This window comes from Psittacula echo, assembly GCF_963264785.1.
Source record: "Psittacula echo genome assembly, chromosome: 2".
Lineage (NCBI taxonomy): Eukaryota > Metazoa > Chordata > Aves > Psittaciformes > Psittacidae > Psittacula > Psittacula echo.
The window spans coordinates 40,839,413-40,854,144 of NC_137737.1; the positions used below are offsets into that span (position 1 = coordinate 40,839,413).

Below are 14,732 nucleotides of genomic sequence, written 5' to 3' on the forward strand. Positions count from 1 at the left end.
CCTTCCTGACTTTTTACTGTCTCCCCCAATCAATGGTTCAAGCGTGCTCTTTTCACCATGTCCAAATGGCAGCTTCACTCATAATCAAAGTGCATCGCTCTTGTTAAAGGGCTTCCCGAAAGGCTCCACCATTTGCATTCATTTGCAAAGCAAACTACTTTTATTCACTTTGTTCTGCTATCAAGAGTGTTCCCTGAAGCAGATAAATTGGCATAAATACAACCTGCCACTTAAAAGACAGTAAATAATAGCCAATAGTAGCAAGGATTTCATCAGTCGTCCTAGTTTGGATCCATGTAGTCCTTTATTCAATGCTGAAAGCCTCAGACATTCATATTCGGATAGTTTATAATACAAGTATAAAACAAATTATCTATGATGATTCAAATGCAAGATGCTTAAATAATGTGTGTGTACATGAGAGATATCACACATACAATATATGCATTATCATACAATTGCACCCTGGCCTACAGAAGAAATGATAGATACATAGAAAGTCTCCACATTGCACAATCACATTATTACTTGCATTGTATTAAAAATGAAATTTACTTCATATATTTGTTATATCTGTATTTAGACTTTATACTAAAATATTTCTAAGAAATTTTTAGAAGGGAAGATTTGGGGTATTTAACGTTCTAGTTAGAACAATTTTCATCACTGGAATTTAAATTACCCCAAAATTTTAGCAGTCTTTTCTTTAAAAAGTAATCAGATTTCACACCTCAAAAATAGCCTTAATATGCAGTTTACTATAATTTTGTATCTAATTTTTATTAAAATTTTTGTAGGCATTTGTTGGTGGTGGTTTTGGGGGTAGGGGGAGGTGTTTCTTTCTTTCTTTCTCTTATTTTTTAAGAAGTCAATTCACAGCTATTCTTTCTTACCATAACCAAAGCATATCTAAGCAATTACACACGGAAATCAAGATGATCTTTTCAGTGATATGCAGACATCGGAAGCTTTCTGGTAAGTTTTATTTTCAGGCTTTTTCGGTAACCTTTGATTTTCCTACGTGCTTACAACTTTACCAACAATTTGTAAATATAACAAACCTCATAAGGTTATGTTCCTAAATAACAGAGAAGATTACAATCATTCTGTGGATGTGTAGCTAATGCACAGCACAAGAATTCATCAGCTACATTAAAATATCAATTTGTTAATCTTATTTTAAGCTGATGATAATTTTAGAATGTGAAGATCTTAAAACATTTATGAACTTGGAAAATCTTTGAAAAAGCTTTTAGAAAATCCACTCTTAACTGCAAAGCTGTAAAAGCTTTTGTGAATTTGCAATTCCTCAGCAACAGTTAATTGTGTCTTTAGATGCAACAGTGCCTACTGTGATCCAACTACTACAAGCAGCTACGAGGGTGGTCATGGTGTGAATGTATTCTCTCTGTTCTAATCTGTAGCCAACTGTAACTGTGAGAGTCAAATGAATGCATAAACATACTGCTTTGTCACCTAAAACCATGTGTGTCCAATATTACTGAAACACTGGGCCAAAATTCATCCCTACAGTAAAGCAATGGAAGACACCACATGGTGAGGGGACAGCTGTTGTTACTACACAAGCATTCAGATTTTGCATCAAAGAAGCCTCATTCTGGGATTAACTCCCCATCCTGAATACAAAATTAAAAGTACAGAGTTATGGTCTACAGTCTTTAAAATGAAAATAAGCTACAAGTGTAGATATAAAAAATTCATCGCATTCCCATAAACCATGTTAGAGGATTATTATTTATTATACATAGCTGCCAATATTGAAGGATTAGTTCATTCAAACACTATGCACCTTCTGTAGAAAAGAAATATGAATGTGGTTCATTGTGTGGCATCACTGTTACACGTCAATCTGCACTTTGCAGTTTTGTACCACCTATTCCAGCACAACAGTGTTTTACACTCTTGGAATTTTTTCCTTTAAATATGAGCAACTCTATTTTCAATTACATTAAAAGAAGATGTTTTAGACAATAAAATGCTTTGAGAAAACAGTCTGACCTGTTTAGACATGTTAACATTAATAAGTATAAAACCATACACTCTCTTATTGATAAAATTGGGAAGTGGCTAGTGTTTGAGAGTTCATGAAGAAACTTTTATTTATGTTGATTCGACAGTATGAGATAATTACTTTTTTTTTTTTTTTTTAGATTAAATTTTAAGTTTGGACCATTTTTTTCCTGTCATCAATATACTGTAGATTCAATTGAAACCACTGTTGTATAGAAGTTTGGCTAATGTTTTCAGTCTGGCTAGGACTCTGCTTCATCTAATTTTGGTGATTTACTGATCTGAGCATGTCTCGTCCACAATCTTGCAAATAAATCATGAGGCAGCATCTATTTAAAAGTATCTGTACAAACATTTGTAGAGCAAGGGTCCTAGTAAAATCCCAGACAGTTTTGCAAATCAGGAAACATTTAACTAACAAGAAAGCGGTGTTTCTATCCAGTTACTGGAAAAATAGAATGTAAAAGTTTTCATTATTTGATTTCTTTCCCATAATGTCTTATTTTTCTTATAATATTCTATATTCTTACAATTTTTTGCTTTATCTGTAAGAAGTCTGAAGCCAGTCTTGCTTTATCAAGTCTAATACACACCTCGCTGCTGCTGAACCCTAATGATCTACTGCAGTTCTAAAGATCTCTTGTGAAGCTCTAAAGATCTGCTAAAGGGTATTAATGATCCGAAGTCATATTCAGAGCCACATGTTCATATAATCCTTTGGTCCTTCAAAGCTCTTGCTCTAATCCAACTTCCATGAGTATCGTTTTTATTAAGTGAGCCAACAAAAACAAAGACAGCTATACTGTTTCAGAGCAATGGTCAAGGTAGGCCAGTAAGCTCATTATTTGCGTTCAGAGAGTGCAGCCGTAGAAAACTTTACTATATACTTTGTGATAACAAAAAAGATTATGTTTATCATTCATCCTTTCCAGTCCTACTCTGCTCTGAAAAAACAGGAACCATATGCAGATACCAAGTAAAAGGCAGGCAAGCATATAAGTCTCCTACATTTTATCCTAGTATTTTCCCAGACTCCAACTGGTTTCTGCTCAAGAAATTTCTCTAGGCTATTTTACCTATTTACTAACTCCCAGTGAATCTGTCTCTCAATGTTTTTTCCAGTCTCCACAAAACTATGTAAGATTTCTGTATTTGCAGCATCATCTTCTGAAGGAGTTGCACACATTTGCTACCCATTATAAAAGGAACCAGCTTATTTTGTCTGTTCTGAGCCTAGTTCCTGCTAGCTTTGCTGAGACCTAGCTCTTGGCTTTGAGTGAAGAACTGGCAAACAGTCTACTTCTACTGACTCTCATGTCACTTACAACTTTGTTCAAATTAGCTCTCTATAGTATTCCCTCGTGAACTGTCTGTTCCTGGCTACAGCCCTAATCCACTCAGGTGGTGTCCCATGTAAAAGCCATTTTATGCATAATACTGCCTATCATGCCTTTTCCTCAACCACCTGCAATTCCATTATAACCAACCTCTTTGAAATAAGATACGAAACTGCACATAGCAGGATTAATCATACATTTATACAGTGGAATTCTTCTGGGTTGCTCTCTGTTCCTTTCTTAGCAATTTATAACATTTGCATTGGGTTTTGGGATGAGCCAATGTTTTCAATGAAGCCAGCACTGGTAACTCCTAACATCTCACTCCTCAAGGACAGCTCAGAGCTCATCATCTTGTTCATGAAGATAGGACAATCATTCATTGTATCAACATTTGCATCACTTTGTATTTAAATGCTGGGAAATTTTTCTGCCAGTTTACTGCCCAAGCAGTCAAATTCTTAAGATCACTCTGCAGTTCTTCAGGGTCAGTTCTCGCCTTCGCTATTCCAAATTATACTATCATTGATAAACTCACCTTAACGCTAACTTTTTTACCATGTTATAATTTTTGTTATACTGTATGAATACACTAAACATCACAATTCCCAGCAGAAACTCAGCTGAAGTTCACTGCTAACCTTGCTCTACTGAAAAGAGCTGTTCCTGCCTCCATTTCCCATCTTTAACTAATTATTTATCTGGGAAATTTATCCTTCCTCTTACCCCATGACTGGTTTATTTCCTTATGAGCTTAAAAGCCTTGTTAAACCCTTCTGGAAAACCAAGCAGACTTTATCAATCAGATAACCTTCTCCCTGCCTATTTGTTAATCCTCCTATGAAGCCCAGAGGGTTTAAGGCAGACTTGACTTTACAGAAGAGCATTTTCAGGACCCCATGCAAGTCATTTACCTGGTGCTTACTAATTATATTCTTTATTTCAGTTTTGGATAATTGTCCCCAAAGAGAAGTATGCGACTGTAAAGGCCCCTGAATTCCACTGACAACTTAATAAATAGAATGACATATTTTCCTTTTCAGTCCTCAGGTACCCAAGAAAATAAAACAGTTAATTGAATTATTTAATCCTTGAATTTGCTTTGAACTCTTGGTTGTATATCCTATGGCCCCAGTAACTTAAATAATTTAATCAACAATATATTACATAGCTCTAAAAGAACATTAGAGATTAATTTTAGATTTTTTTCAAAGCAACTACATGTAAGTATGAAGATACAACTAATTATCTTCCATTATAAGCTTGTCAAGATAATAATCTAACCATAATAATTTTTGTTTATACTGTTCCTTACACAGGAATGCCTTCAGCATTAAAAGCACTGAAATACTAAACAATATACATAATATAAGTAGACAACAGCTCTTAGAGGAAGAGTAAGAACCTAAGAACAGAAGCATGAAGTTTCATCTACTTCAGCATCAAGTCTTCTGCCACATGCAGCAGCAAATGTTTCACAACTGAGGAATTCCTTCCCTTGCAGCTGCCCTCAACCTGGATCAGCATTTTCCTAAGCATGAAGTTAAATCCATTTCTGTTACAAAGCCAAGGATGAAGTTGTTTGCTCTCCTCATCCCATTTTTGCTCTTAATCAACATCATAAGCTGGCTTTCTACACACATGCAGTTTCTCACTTCTCAGCATACTCTGCTGCTTTTCCATTTCAGTCCAATATATTTCCGCCCTGCTGTACAGCTCTGTATATAATACAGATGGAAGAACAAAACAAAACCCAAACACCACCAATCCCCCCACAAAAAAAATAACCAAGCCCAAATCTCCACCAGTAAGCAGCGTGGTTTCTTTAATTACAAACACAGCTGAAAATTTTTCTGCAGTAGGACAGTCTGTAGGAAAACACAGAACTCCTCAAAAGAGATTTTTCTAGACCTCGCCTATTTCAGAATGAAGATTTCACAGACATTTCAATTAGTGCTGCCCCGAATAATTCTGCATCACCCCTTGCAATTCACCACACTGTAGACCATTTCCAGTACTGAACAGATCCTTGCAGATATATATGAAACCCCTCTAACGACATTTTGCAATAACAAAAATGTATCTGTTTCCTGTTCTTTAACTAAGCACTACTCTAAGGACTTTCCCTTTCATCTTATCATTACTTTGTCTCTTGAAGAAGTCTTGCTGACAGATCCTGCCAAAAGCTTTATAAAACCCAAGTTCACTGCAACGCTCTAATAAGGCGTCGTAACTTTTCTTTAAATTCACCCTTTTTACTATTATTTTAAAATCGGTGCATCTAACAGTATCATTCATTTAGTAATTTCAAAAACTAACCCAGTATGGAATTCATGTTAACCAGCCCGCACTTGCCAGAACTCTCAGTGAAGCTCAAAACCTGGTGTACTATTTCCATCTCTCATTTCAAGGCTCATTTAAGTAATTGCTAAAATATTAACAGCAGTATTAAATTGATTTAGGTTCAACTAATGGTGAAGACCATCATTCCAAGCAATTTTTTATTTATCAACTTCAGATGAATGCTTCAATCTAAACCACTCCCTTCTCCACTTACATTCAATACATGATGGCAAAACTCCTTAAACTCCTTTGCAGTAAACATGAGTGAAAAGGACTTTTAGCCCTAGCATCTTCTTGAAACTGCTTGATATTTTGATCATCCACTACTTCAACAAAATCCTTGGCAGTGCTCTTTCGTCTGTTTTCTTACAAAAAAGTAATAATTATTTGGTCTTGGGCTTACCTTATTTTGGATTTACATTTGACTTGCAAATCTCATGCTCTTTTGCATAAGCCTTTCCCTTTCTGCAGCTTTTTCTCTCCAATTAAGGAGCTATCTTCACTTTCTAGTTTGAGACAAGAATAACCTAATTCCAGTAAAATGAGTATATTTGAGATTCTTCCACTGGCTACCATACCGATTACTCACAATTTTAACTTTTTTTAAACTTCAAGCAGACTGTTAATCCCTCCTAAATGCATGTCAACAGATGATTTACAAACACTACAAAAAAATCCCAAAACAAAAAAAAAAAAAGATCTTTCTTTGACAGTATAAGCATATTAGAAACCAAAATGCAAATAAGTCCGTAACTGTATAATGTCAATAAAACATCTCCCCTACGTTTTTGGGAAAGCAAAACCAGTTGCCACCTATTCAGAAACATCAACTAAAATCTTTATTAACAAATACGTTTCACAGGTTGAAAAGGAATTATTCAGCTTCCTGATTCCTAAATTGTGCATCTGTATGTACCTATATATATTGCTTATTTAACCTAAGCAGGAAGCCTGAGTGAATAATAAGAGTCTTTCACCACCACCTTGTGCAGAACTACATGGTGCTGCCAGGCTATTCCTTGACTTATAATAAACCACACCTTAAGACTGAAAAGTTTGTGTCGTGACAGACTGACAAAGAGCAGGGGAGGAGGGTGAGAAGTGAATATAGAGCAAGTTAAGAACGAGCTACATGAAGCAGGAAGTCATTTAAAGTTATGACTACATTCAGAAAGTTGCAGATACTCAAAAGACAGTAGTAATCAGGCACCAAACAGAAAAGGTGGCAAACAGCGACTTAAACATGAAGCACTGGATGAGCTATATTCTCAAGATGATTGCCATTATACAGCATTGATTCCAATGCCTTTGGCTTTCACTTCTAGCCACTGGCCCTTTTGTGTCTTCCTCCCAGACCAAATGGCCCTTTAATAACAATTATTTTCTCCCATGAAGGCACCTGCTAAGTTAAAAGGTCACTCTCCAAGTATCAGTAGATATCATTTCCAATCCCTGAGTAATTTCTACAGATTTTCTTTGTGTCTATTTTCTTCCTTTTTTCATGTAAATCTCCAAATTACAAAAAGCTGTTCAGATCTGACCTTTCCTCCCCTTTCTTATTCATTATTCCTACTTTGAGAATTCAGAGCCAAGAGCAGTTTATAATATTTTTTTTCTGTGAAAGTACTCAGGTTCTTCATAAAGAATCTTTAGGGGAAGGCAATTCTGAGCAGTAATTTTCAGATTTGCAGAACAAGAACACCTTAAAAAGCATCTCTAAATCAGTTTAATAAAAATATTTTCCCCTCAAAAGAGCTGAAATCACTCTAAAATAATGCCTTGTTAATGACTAATCACTGATATGAACGGTCATCTGGTTAAAGCCACAGCACCTGGAAAAACAGGGGAGGCAAAAAGCATGATACCACTTCAGGATTTTATTGCAAAAATATTTAGGAACATGAGAGGCAAAGTGAGAAATTTATCAGGTGTTTGTGGGCAACATTTTGGTAGCCAGGGTGGCCTCTCTGGAAGTAGGGGAGAAGCTGCCCTGTGTGGGTCACAGCCAGCTCCAACAGACCCACTGCAGGAGACAGCTAAGCCTATCAGCCAAGCTGGTTCCTCTGGGGAAGCGTATTTAAGAAGGGCAAAATGCTGCACAGCAGTGTGAGTAGGGAGGGAAAGTGTGAGAAACAGCCCTGCAGACACCAAAGTCAGAGAGGAGGGGGAGCACCACAGCAGAGATTCCCCTGCAGCCCATGGAGGAGACCATGCTAGAGCAGACATCCACACTGTAGCTTGTGGAGGATCCCACAATGAAGCAGATTGATATGCCCTGAAGGAACCACAACCCATGGAGGACCCATACTGGAGCAGGTTTATCTTGAAGAACTGCAGCCTGTGGAGGACCCACACTGGAGCAAGGAAAAGTTTGAGAAGAAAGGAGTGGCAGTAAGGAACTATCAGAGACTGACCAAACCCCCCATACTCCATGCCTTCCATGCCACTAGGGGCAGGAAAGAGGTAGAAGAATTGGGAAAGACGGAGTGAAGTGGAGCCTTCAACTTCAAGGGGAGTAGGAGGAAAGTGTTCTAGGTTTTGTCTTTGCTTCCCACCATTCAACTTTATTTTAACTGGCAATAAATTACTTTTCTCCAAGTTGAGTCTGTTTCCTCTGTGACAGTAATTGATTACTTGATCTCCATGCCTTTACCTCGACTTACGAGCTTTTTCACCTTATTATCTCCTCCAGTCCTGTTGAGGAGAAGGAGTGAAAGAGTGGCTGGGTGGGCACCTAGCAGTCAGCCACAGTAAAGAGCTAAGCCACTAAGGAACTATGAAGTAACAAATGACAACATCCTGGTTTGTATTTAGCAGCAGTTTTGGGAAGAATTCTTCAGTAATCTCCCCTCAAAACTACAGGAGTAGAAGATAACTGGCACCTACAATTGCTGTTGTTGGTTACAACAGACAAATACCAGATTTATAGTAAAACTGCTAGCAACACAGTAGTCTGCAAATTTACCTCCAGAAGAAATACCAGGTATAACAAAACAAATTGGTTGGATTTTGTATACTAACCAGTGATAATTTTAGGTAGAAGTTACTGATTTCTAATAAAAACTTACTCCCTCAATGATTTAAGCACTTCTGAAAAAATTATCTTTTCTTTTTTCTAGTTTATAAAAAAAGGAAAATCTTCCATGGATGCTTACATTCTAAAGATGCTACTGTCACCACTTTTAAATGGTGGCATGTACTGGTTGTCTTCACTGAAATACTGCAGCCCTTTTGTGATCACAAAGGTTCAAAGAGATCACAGATAAAAATGACAATTCCATAAAACACAGATAAAATGAACATACATGCAAAGGACACAAAACCAAGAACAAAGTTATTAGAGCGTAAATGTCCTCATTTAAACTTAAAGAATAATTATTCCCTACACAGTCCTCAAATAGTATCAGAAGCCTAAATTAACTAATGAACTTCCTACCCCTGGCTTTCTTTAATGAGAGGTGCTCTGAAGAATAATTTCAATTTCAGTTTTCCTTGATCAGGAAGATATAAGTCATAACTAACATTTGGTTAATAAGATGTTTCTCTCAGAATACTTTGTTTTAGTCAATTAAGCCTGATATTACCCTTGCATTCTTTGAGAATGGAGTTAAAGTCAGTGAGTAAATGTATACCACTTAACAGTACAGAATCAGAATAGTTGAGACTGGAAGGGAGATGACTGGAGGTCATCTGGTCCACACAGTGCTCAAGCAGGGCTACTAGAGCCAGTTGCTGAAAACCACAACCAGAAAACTTTTGGATATCTGTCTCCAAGGATGGAGACTCCACAACCCCTGGGCAACCTGTGCCAGTGCTCTCTCACTCTCACAGTAAAAAAGTGTTTCCTGATGTTCAGAGGGACACTCACATTTGTACCCATTCTTGTATCCTGAAGCACATTCTTGTATCATGAATCACAAAGCCTTGTTAAAACAGTTACATTTGGGTAAAGGCATAAGTACTTTATAGGTTAAGAAATTAGTAACAAAGGTAAAAGGTTTTTCAAAGTTATGCTTCTTAAAATTCTACATGGTTTGAGGGGGGGGAAAAAAAAAAGTTATCTACCAAAGTCAGTGTAGAAATGCACCCAAAAAATCCCACAACTCCTCCATGCAGTCACAACATATCAACGGAGGGAAAGAGACCACAACAATAATGTTGTTGCACTTCAGTAAATTTGAAGTTCTCTTTTCAGAGGTCATCCTTCCTATGGTATATGGGACAACATTTCAGGAGCTACAGTTCTCTTAGTACATCTCTCAGTACACAATCATCACATCATTTATTGCCATCCTTCTGCTTGCTCACTCACACCAAGCTTCGAAAATCCCAGAAGAAAGAGTATTTTTTTTCTTGCATTATACTCTTCCTCCTTTCTTAAACAGATCCATCACTCATGCTGACATTACTGTTTGAAGGACACTGAGTTACAAGGTTGGGATAGGAACTGAAAGACTTCTCCAGCAATGGTCTAATTAAAAGATACTAAGAACCCCTCTTGGTAGAGAAGCTGCTCACCAAAATGAGGTATATTCAGCATCTAATCAAGGCACAGGTCACTGCAACACATGAACTTGTTTAACAGAAGAAAACAACTAGATGTCTTGAGGTTCATTCCAGCCCCAAGATCTATATTTTCATGAAACAGGACTGGACACCAGAAAAAAAGTGGTATTTAGAAATTCTGGTCCTTGGCAAAGATCAGCATCTCCAAGAACTTCATGAATTTGGTAATACAAATGAGATGACATTAAACCAAGTGCATGATCCTTTCAATTTATACATAGACTGGAATCTTGCCAACTGGAAGTGACACAGGAAAAGCCAGGTTTACTGTTATTCAGAGCTTGGAAAAACAAGACATAATACCAAATGGATGAAATAAGGTCCTTCCAGAGACACAGAGGATCTAGCTTTAGAAAACAAAAAACCCCAAACAAACATGCTTTTTATGCCAGGTTTTGTTTTGCTTAATCCAGAATGGTTTCTGATCCCGTTCACACCCCTACACCCAATTACATGAATATAACAGACTAACACATCACAGAAGCACGACATGAGCACCCAGGTGTTAATTTACCGTAAGTCAGAGCTGGAAATCAGAGAATGCTTCAAAGTGATTTTCAGCATGCTAAAAGGACCTGAGGGGACTTGAGTTCAAAGGAGAAGAGAAAATCCTAATCCATTCTAATATGAGCTTGTTCCATAGCAAGTTCCCTCTAGTATTAATATAAAAAGACAATAACTAGTTATTTGCAACACATCAACTAAAATACCATGTTCTTTTTAAAATAAGGAGTTAAAGCCAAAAGTAGTAAAGCATCTGTCTCTAGCAATACACACCTGAAAAAGACCACAGCTCTGAAAGTAATATTTTTGCACTTTAGGTTCTACCAGGCTTTGAGTCTAAATATGAAGCTTTTTTAACCTATAGCTCTTAGTATGAACAAATACATGCATGAATGTTTCAATGTGCCTACCTACATTATGATCATAGAATAGAATAGAATCATAGAACAGTCAGGGTTGGAAAGGACCTTCAGATCATCTAGTTCCAAACCCCCTGCCATGGGCAGGGACACCTCACCCTAAACCATGCCACCCAAGGCCTCATCCAACCTGGCCTGGAACACCGCCAAGTATGGAGCATTCATAACCTCCCTGGGCAACCCATTCCAGTGCAAGAATTTCTTCCTTATATCCAATCTAAACTTCCCCTGTTTTAAGTTTTAACCTGTTACCCCTTGTCCTGTCACTACAGTCCCTGACGAATAGTCCATCCCCAGCATCGTTATAGACCCCCTTCAGATACTGGAAGGCTGCTATGAGGTCTCCATGCAGCCTTCTCTTCTCCAGGCTGAACAGCCCCAACTTTCTCAGCCTGTCTCCATACGGGAATAAATAAAGCAGTCTGAATACTCCTCCTATGAAGTAGATTTCAAACACATAAAAAAATTACATCAAATTATGTCAGATTTTTATGTGCCTTTGAAACAAAATTGTTCTGTCATATTTACACAAAACCCAGCAAACCATAGGGGGAAAGAGGTTACTCCTTGCTGCATTTTCGAATTCAAATCTACTTTTTCATCACACAAGCTAGAGAAAAAAAAAGTCACAATTAAATAGTTCATAAACATAACACTAAGATTATTATTTAAGTCAATGTAATTGAACAGAAATTAAAATGTAGTTAATTGCATATTACAACTTAAACGGTAGGACTTAACAGAAAGTGTTAACTCATTTATTTTTTAATTGTTAGCTGCTTCAAGGCAATTGTTTGAGATGCTCTACAGTAAATTTGATTGCAGGCCACTCAGGCATCCAGATCAAACAAACTCTAGGTTGAATAGGTAATTACGTTTGGCCTGTGATACTTTAATGTGGAGACAAATTCCCAAAGAAAGTGTTTTTCAGTTAATTATCTCTCAAAAAAATGCCTTATTTGGATTTTTAAATGCAGTTGGAAAAGTATTTCCATTTGATAGAGAACATGAAATTGCAAATCTTCTAGAGTACATAGGTCAATGAATTCTTCTAGAAAAGGATTTTGTAACTTTCCTAAACTTCAATATGTGCATAGGGTAGAAAATCCTCAACAGACTGCAGGTGGCAACTTTTTTTGTAATTACTTGATAAATAAAAAATCTTTGGCCATGCCGTTAAATTCACTAGAGAAGATGAGCCCAAAGGCATGCAGATACATTAATGCATATGATTAGTCTTTATTAGTAAGGAGGGTTTTTCCTTGCAAAGTTATTATTTGTCTCATGAAATACTAAACAGACTAAGCAAGTGTCAAATATTTATCAGCACAGGGCTGTATACTCTTCTTTAATCCTCTTCAGTATAACATGGCATATTATGGATATTTTGAAAACATTAACATATGGTATTAAAAAACATTCAATACACTGAACCACCCTCAGTCTTACAGACTGTGTCATAAGGAACAAGATTATTACTACATAGCCCATCCTGCTGACTGACTGCTCACAGTGCTGTCCTTTGTCCAGTTTTTCTGTCTTGCTTCCCAGCACACTTTATCATAAGATAGAGATCTTATCCCAATAACTTGGGATTTTTTTCCCCCTTCCACATTGGGCTGTTGCTGGCAAACTATTTCTCCTACCTTCATTCACCTTAAATAGCTTACCTAAAATCAGGGGTTTTTTGTTATCCCTTGCTTTCCTTTAACTGACTCCATCGGAAGTATTCCAACACCACAGTTAACGTCTAAATAAATTCTTCCTTACACATCAAAAAGAACTAAATTCTTTCACTGACAATGCTATCTTTCTCTGCCAGTAATCAAGTATTCCCTAGAACAGCCTGGATATTCTGACCTCTTTATTTTTAATTCAACTGCAGGAAGTACTCTGCATCCCCAAAATGCACAAACATACTGCACAATTAAAAAGCAAATATCTCCATCAGTGTTATTCAAACATTTCTTCTAAACAAATTTTCTAAACAAAGTTTTCCAGCAATCTAAGTTGCCATGTACCAACATGAGGCGTGGGGGAAATCTGAATTTTCATGAGTTCATGGAACGCAGATCTGTGATGGCAACCTCAGACAACCGCACTTCCAAAAGTAACCCCAATTTCAAAATTGTTTATTATGAAATCGTATGCATGTAATTGAAAATAAGGGCAACACTACTGCAACTGTTTAACATATAAACATTGAATTTACCTATTAAATTCCCAAATACAACCAAAAAGTCTGGGTTAATTAAAAATCAAAGTTAGCCTTCACTTTTTTCATATGCACAGCTTTTCCTTCCCATAATTTGTGGCCATTGGAAAACGTACCATTTATGTCAGCCTCATTCTCCCTGTTCTCACTCTGTCATTACTGAGAATCTTGCAAACAAGGACAATAACGAAAAAGCCGAAGGCAGTGAAATATTGTTGGTACCGGTAGATATCCAGTTGAGACCAGTATAGTTAAACCCCTTTGTCCTGGATTCAGCTGTTAACAGGTTGTTTTTTTTTTCTCCCTTCTAGTAGCTGGTTCAGTGCTGTGTTTCAGCTTTAGTATGAGCACTATGTTGATAACACACCAATGTTTTAGTTGTTGCTAAGTAGTGCTTACACTGATCAAGGACTTTTCAAGTCTCTTGTGTTCTACCAGTGAGGAGGGGCATGGGAAGCCGGGAGGAAGCAGAGACAGGACACCTGATGCAAACCAGCCAAAGGGTTATTCCATACCACAGCATGTCATGCCCAGTATATAAACTGGGGGGAGTTACCCAGAAGGCCCAGATCACCACTCGAGTCAGTCTAGGTATCGGTTGGCAGGTGTGAACCACTGTATTGTGCATCACTTGTGTTTATTCTTGTTTTTCCTTTCCCCTTTTAGTTTTATATTCTCTTCCCTTGTTATTTCCCTTAAAATTATTATTAACAGTAGTAGTTTTACATTATACTTCAGTTATTGGACTGTTCTTATATCAACCTGTGGGTTTACATTCCTCTGATTCTACTCACCATCCCACCTGGAAAGAGGGGATAAAAGGGGGGGAGGGGGTGTTAGCAAAAGGCTGTGCGGAGCTGAGTTACTAGCTGGTTTTAAACCAAGACAACCTTCAACATATACTAGAAGTTACTAATTTACCACCTAGATTCTCTGTTGACATTATTTTCTTTATAGAGCTGTTCCAGTCTGGATTTCCAATGTGAATTACAAGTATCATCTAGCAACCAGTAAAAATTGAAATACTGTTTTCTGTGTTGGGGGGTATGTGTGTTTTAACAAAGTAACAAATCCAAGCACCCAGTTTATCTCATTATTAGATCGAGAACATCACTAGGAGAATTCTGGATGGTCAGGATGCTGATGTTGCCCTAAAGAGGTCTATGTAAAAAACTTGATGCTATACAACACATCAAACCTGCTGCATCTGTAGGTAAATGCAAGCTGAAGTAAATGCATGCTGTAGATGTATGCTTACTTTTGAAAGTCCAATGGCTGCAACAAACCACAGATTTTGCATAGTACTCAGTTGCAAAT

At 37.2% G+C, this 14,732-nt stretch overlaps 2 protein-coding genes across 7 annotated transcripts in view; one reads left to right on the plus strand and one right to left on the minus strand.

The window, feature by feature from the left end:
• The window catches only part of MLLT10 (MLLT10 histone lysine methyltransferase DOT1L cofactor), a 164,779-nt gene extending 156,595 nt beyond the window's left edge, over positions 1–8,184 (plus strand). For 4 of the 5 annotated variants that reach the window (XR_013958936.1, XR_013958937.1, XR_013958938.1 and 1 more), the window contains exons 27-28: positions 905–975; positions 4,688–8,184. The gene's annotated coding sequence lies outside the window, so the exon portion shown is untranslated. Of the gene's footprint in view, positions 1–904; positions 976–4,687 lie in introns of those variants that run through there. The other variant, XR_013958940.1, reaches the window with a different exon arrangement.
• Positions 1–14,732, minus strand: part of DNAJC1 (DnaJ heat shock protein family (Hsp40) member C1) — a 114,413-nt gene that overhangs the window by 19,618 nt on the left and 80,063 nt on the right. The window lies entirely within an intron of this gene.